This window comes from Heptranchias perlo, unplaced genomic scaffold, assembly GCF_035084215.1.
Source record: "Heptranchias perlo isolate sHepPer1 unplaced genomic scaffold, sHepPer1.hap1 HAP1_SCAFFOLD_122, whole genome shotgun sequence".
Lineage (NCBI taxonomy): Eukaryota > Metazoa > Chordata > Chondrichthyes > Hexanchiformes > Hexanchidae > Heptranchias > Heptranchias perlo.
Window position 1 is genome coordinate 1148885 of NW_027138451.1, and position 6000 is coordinate 1154884.

The 6000-nt window shown below is 45.4% G+C and overlaps 1 non-coding gene across 1 annotated transcript; it reads left to right on the forward strand.

Annotated features, from left to right (window-relative positions):
* Positions 1-3773: 3773 nt before the first annotated feature.
* Positions 3774-3868, forward strand: trnai-uau (transfer RNA isoleucine (anticodon UAU)). The gene is made up of 2 exons: positions 3774-3811; positions 3833-3868. It is a non-coding gene; the product is annotated as a tRNA-Ile (tRNA).
* The last annotated feature ends 2132 nt before the right edge of the window (positions 3869-6000 follow it).

Below are 6000 nucleotides of genomic sequence, written 5' to 3' on the forward strand. Positions count from 1 at the left end.
AATTAAATTAGGAGAGAGAAATAAGAAATTTGTGGGAAAAACAACATTAGAGCAGAAGGACAGGGTAGGGTTTGTGACCCAAATAAAGCGTTCTTTTTACAAACACACGGAGTATCAGGAAGAAATTGAATGAACTGCATACGCAAACTCGAGGGTACGGGATGGTAACCATTACTGAGACGTGTCTGCAAGACGATCAGAACTGGGAACTGAATAAATCAGGTTATAAGGTGTACAGGAAGAATAGGGAAACTGGAAGAGGGGGAGGAGTAGCCTTAGTGATTAATGATGAAATGCTTCGATGATAAGAGAGGATATAACGAGAGGTAAGCAGGCAGTGGAGACTTTATGGGTAGAATTAATGTATCAAAAAGGTCATAAGGCTGTAGTTGGAGTTGTGTATAGGTCCCCTGATAGCAGCTGTGAAGTGGCAGAACGTATAAATTCACGGACAGGGCATACTGCAAAGGAAACATTCTTGCTGGTCACCTTCTGAACGCAGGGCTTTGCCTATTTGGTAGATACTGCACAGTGAACTAGTTACAGTCATAAAATAATATTATGCAACACCTTTATAAATTACTGAGCTACGCCTCGGATGGAGTATGATGTCCAATTCTTGGGCGCCACATATTAGGAAGGCCGTTAGGAAGGTTTTGTAGATGGTGCAGAGGACATTTACTGGTATAGTTCCAGGGATGAGGTAGTTCAGTTACATGGGGAGACTGGAGAAACTGGAATTGTTCTCCTTCGAGCAGAAACGGTTAAGGGGAAATTAACGAGAATAGAGCCATGGATAAGGGACGTAGGTTCCGTGGAGAGACCAGAGAAGCTGAGATTGTTCTCCTTCGAGCAGAGAAGGTTAAGGGGAGATTTATTACAGGTCTTCAGACTTACAAGAGGTTTTGGCAGAGTTAAGAAAGAGAAATTTTTCGACTGGCTTGAAGGTCGCTAACCATAGGACACAGATTTAACATAAGAACATAAGAAATAGGAGCAGGAGTAGGCCAATCGGCCCTTCGAGCCTGCTCCGCCATTTAATAAGATCATGGCTGATCTGATCCTAACCTCAAATCTAAATTCATGTCCAACTTAAGATAATTAAACAAAGAACCAGAGAGGGGAGATGAGGAGAAATTCCGTTTACACAGCGAGCTGTTATGATCTGGAATGCACTGCACGAAAGGGTGGTTGAAGCAGATTCAATTGTGACTTTAAAAAAGGGAATTTGATAAATACTGGAAGGGCAAAAAACTTGCAGGACTATTGTGAAAGAGCAGGGGAGTGGGACTAATTCTATAGCCGAGAAAGAGCCGACACCGCTATGATGGGCCGAATGGCCTCCTCCTGTGCTGTTGGGTTCAACGAACTCAGAGTTGTAAAACTCTCTGCAACTGGAAGATGGCATATTACCGAAAATATTCCCGCTCAACCCAGAGGACTGTTCGAATCATAGATTCAGAGTATCGTTACAGCACGAAAGGAGGCCATTCGGCCCGTCGATTCCGTGCCGGCACTCTGCAAGAGCATTCCAGATAGTCCCACACCCCGCCCTATCCACGTTGCCCTGATTTTTTTTCCCTTCAAGTCCTTATCCAATTCTCTTTTGAATGCCATGATTGAATCTGCCTCAACCTCTCTCTTAGGAGGGTGATCATCCCTGATCACAAAAACTCGATGTGTAAAAATGTCAGAAAGGGGAGAGAGAGGGAGATCGAGGGTGAGGAAGAGACAGAAAGAGAAAAACAAACACACGTACGCACACACAAGTCAGACAGAGAGACACAGAGGTGGAGAGAGACAGAGACATAATCTCACAGTGGGACAAAGACATAAAAGGAGACATAGACAGAGACGGGGGAGATGAGAGAGAGAGAGACAGCGAGAGAGATAGAAAGGGAGGCAGTGAGAGTCAGATAGAGGAAGGGAGAGAGATACGGAGAGAGACAGAGAGAGAGGAAATAAGTCTGTAATGATTAACAGAAACAAAAAGCGAGAGTGAGAGAAAGGCAGATAGAAAGACAGCGAGCGAGAAACAGAGAGAGATCGAGAGAGAGCGAGAGATAAGAGACAGAACAGGGAGGCGGCAGAGAGGGAATCAGTGAGAGAAAGACAGACACGAAGGAGAGAAACAGAGAGGGAGAGGGGGACAGGTAGAGAGGTAGATGGAGAGAGAGAGATACAGAGAAAGAGAGAGTCAGGGCGAAAGGGAGAGGGCAGAGAGAGACACACAAAGAGAGATAGAGAGAGTGTGAGAGAGAAAGGCAGAGTGAAACAGAGAGATAGACTGTGAAGTGTGAGGAAACAACTCTGTAATGATCAACACAAGCCAAAGATAGGGGGAGAGAGAGACACGGAGAGAGTGAGAGAGAGCGGAGAGGGGGCAGAGGGGAGCCAGAGAGAGATACAGTGCGCGAATGAAAGAGAGAGTAGAAATAGAGAGGATAAAGACGGAGCGGGAGAGTGTGGTCGCAGAAAGAGACAAAGTAGACATACAAAGACCGAAAGGCAGAAAGAGAGGGACAGAGAAATGGTTGAGGCGGAGGCAAGATTGAGAAAGTAAAATGAAAACAGAGAGAGAAAGACAGGGAGAGCGAGAAATAGTGAGAGAGGGGAGAGAAAGGAAAAGACAAAGAAAAGAGGGGAAAAAGAGACAGGATGGAGGGACAGAGGGACCATGACAGATAAAGACTGAGATAAGAGGGGGAGACACAGACGAAGAAAAAAAGAGCCGGAGACAGGAGGCTGATAGAGAGATAGAGATAAAAAAAGAGACAGTAAAACAAAGATAGAGGGATGAGAAAGGAAGGGAGAGAGACGGGGCAGAGAGAGAGAGGAACAAAGAACGTGAAACAGGGTGAGAGAGAAAAAAAGACAAAGAAAGTCAGACAGGGAGATAGAAATGAGAGGGAGAGAGACAGGGGGAAAAGCAATACACAAACCCAGCTGATGAATTCGGAGTAATGTCTCCACATTTATGTCTCTTCGCTCTCACATTGAAAAATTAGCAATTTTATTATACTTATGGTTCAGTGTATAACCTGCAGATGACAATGTAGCTTCAGAGCAATAAATTCTGCAAACTTTTACCTGACAATACAAGTCGTTCATTTAAAACGAGAGCCTAATATTGGTGACTTGAAGTCGTTAGTGCTCAACTTGACATTGTTGAACATCGGAATAGAAAACGAGATTGGATGGTCAGAAGTGGCCTGAAAGGCTGGCTGGTCGGCTCGGGATGGCTGCGAATTTTGGTCTGGTTGCATGGGCTTGTGCGTGGTGGCTCGGGTTATAATTCTCGTTTCGGGCGGTTCAACTGATTATATATGCGAGAGGTGAAGGGTTCAAATCCCAATCAAGTCCGGCAGTATCCCCACTTACAGTGAACATTCTCTCATTTGATTTCCACATTATTTCAGCGATACAGACGGCAGGATTGAATTGATTCCAGAGCATGTTTCAGCGCAAGAGGACAGAATGCCCAGGTTTTGCGGACGCAAGACACGTGGAGAAAAGAAAATGTCTCAAGATATTGTGCAGATTGAAGCTGAATATGAATCTATCCCAATTCACGCGATGTCATGAATGCAGAATGAAAATGCTCCGGTAATCAAACCCCAGCTTCCTGTGTGGCAGGCAAGTATTCGACCACAAAAACACCAATGGTCGAGCAGCAGTTGGCTGCGTGTGTCCACTTGGAAACCTGTCTGAAAGAACATACTCTTTCACAGGCCGGAAATGAGAGGGTTTGATTGGAGCGTTGTTGCCACTTAGCTCCAGTGGCGCAATCGGTTAGCGCGCGGTACTTATATAACAGTAACCGGCTCGAGAAATGCCGAGGTTGTGAGTTCGAACCTCACCTGGAGCAATTGAACCTTTTGCTTCTGAACATTTCCACCGGATTTCAGCGGACAGCTGGTCTGTTCCAGAAAGGATCTCATTCTTTGTGTTCTCATGTGGGAACTTCGGGTCCTCTGGCCGGCCGCATTGCAATAGTCGGTGTCAGTTTAGTTGTTAATAGGCGGGAGAGGGGGCGATTGGCGACAGCATGAAATGGGAAAGGAGGCGGCACGAAATCTTGAAATCTAAAGAACCGAACACACAATTCTTCTTTTCATGAAACAGACATTCTTCTGTTTGGAATGCCGTGTAGGAAAATTCGGAAGGGAAATGTGTTTCCCGGAGTCACTGAGTAACGTGGAATTATTACGCTTTCAGTTGTTGGTCCGCTGACAGGTCGAGAGACCTTTTCCAGATCCCGTGTGGGACAAGTTTAGCTGTTGAGCCACTGGGTAAAGTGTTTTTTTAATTGGTGCGAACGAATGACAGGACATTTGGCACAAACAAGAAGAATTGTAAACTCACGAGTTTCCTCTCCATATTTCTTACAACACAAACAAGGTTCAACACAAACAAGGATTCCCCTCAAAACGTTACTGAAAATTTTATAAAATGGACCCTCACCCGAGTTCGACGCCCACAAGGGATAATTCCGAGAACGACCATGAATCTGTAGGATGGGAACTCACATCACCACGAGCCTGGATAGCTCAGTCGTTAGATCATTCGACTTTTAAGCAAAGAAGTGAACTGAAGGTCCAGGACCCAAGTCCCTGTTTAGGTAGTTAATTTTAGAACAGCTGTCCAGTTCTGCTTTTCCAGCGGAGCAACAACTGCGGGAGAGACGATGCCTGCGCTGTGTTGTCAATATGTTGAACTTTGGTGAACATTCTCAGAAAAGGGCTTTGATCTTCTCTGATCACCATTTTTACCAGAAACATTTGGACAGTAGATGATCAGTTAGAAAGACCACTGATTGCCTGTTCACACCACCCGTCCCTTGTTTGCACAGAGGTCGCTTCGTATCTAAACTGCTTCAAAGTGAGTCTCTTCCATAGTTACCTGGAAATGTTCGGATTGGTGCAGTTATCTGCAGCTTGTTAATTGGATGGTTAACACTGAGTTTAGTTGGGCTGATCTGATTTCTTTATTCGAATAAATTAGATACTTTTTAACCTCCACCCACTCCTTGCAGACACTTCCAGCATCATCTCCGTGGGCGGTAGAATGCAGAGACATTCAGCGCTACAAATCAATCCGTGCTCCCTCTTACCGAATCTCGGGAACAATGTGAACCATTTCAGCCTCTCAGGTGCCCATGTCGCCAATTTCTTCATATGCAGCCAGAACCGCTGGTGATTTTCCAGTCACTGAAATTCGCTTCACTTTCCCCCAAGTTTACTCGAAGAGAGAACAACGAAAAATAAAGGAAAAGTGAGCGTTTCATCATTAGTGGCGAAGCAAAATTGCTGCTTTCATTCCTTCCACCGTTGATCTTCCTGCGGGCGATGAACCTTCTGCACTCCGCTATTTTATATCACATGACCAGGAAGTGAAACAAGTTGAATGTGAAAGTGGGAGCAACAAACTGGATAAAGCGGATAGGCGTCGGGATATTGCAAATCAAACCGCCAAGCAACGAGGATCGGGTCAGCTGTTACATAAGAACATAAGAAATAGGAGCAGGAATAGACCTTACGGCCCCTCAAGCCTGCTCCGCCATTCAATGAGATCATGGCTGATCTTCGACCTCGACTCTATTTTCCCGCCCGATCCCCATTTTCCTACACGACACTTCAAACAGACGAATGTCTATTTCACGTAAAGAAGAATTGTGATTTCGGTTCTTTGGATTTAGAGATCTCGTGCCGCCTCCTTTGCAATTTCACGCTGTCACCAACCTCCCCCTCTCCGGCCTGTGAACAAATAAACTCACACCTGCTATTGCAATACCACCGGCCAGAGGACTCTAAATGCCCACATGAGAACACGAAGAAGGAAATGCTTTATGGAACTGACCAGTTGCACCTTGAACTCCGCTGGAAATGTGCAGAAGCAGAACGGTAAACTGCTCCAGGTGAAGCTCGAATTCACAACTTCGGTATTTCTCAAGCCTGATGCTATTATATAAATACCACGCGCTAACCGATTGCGCCACAA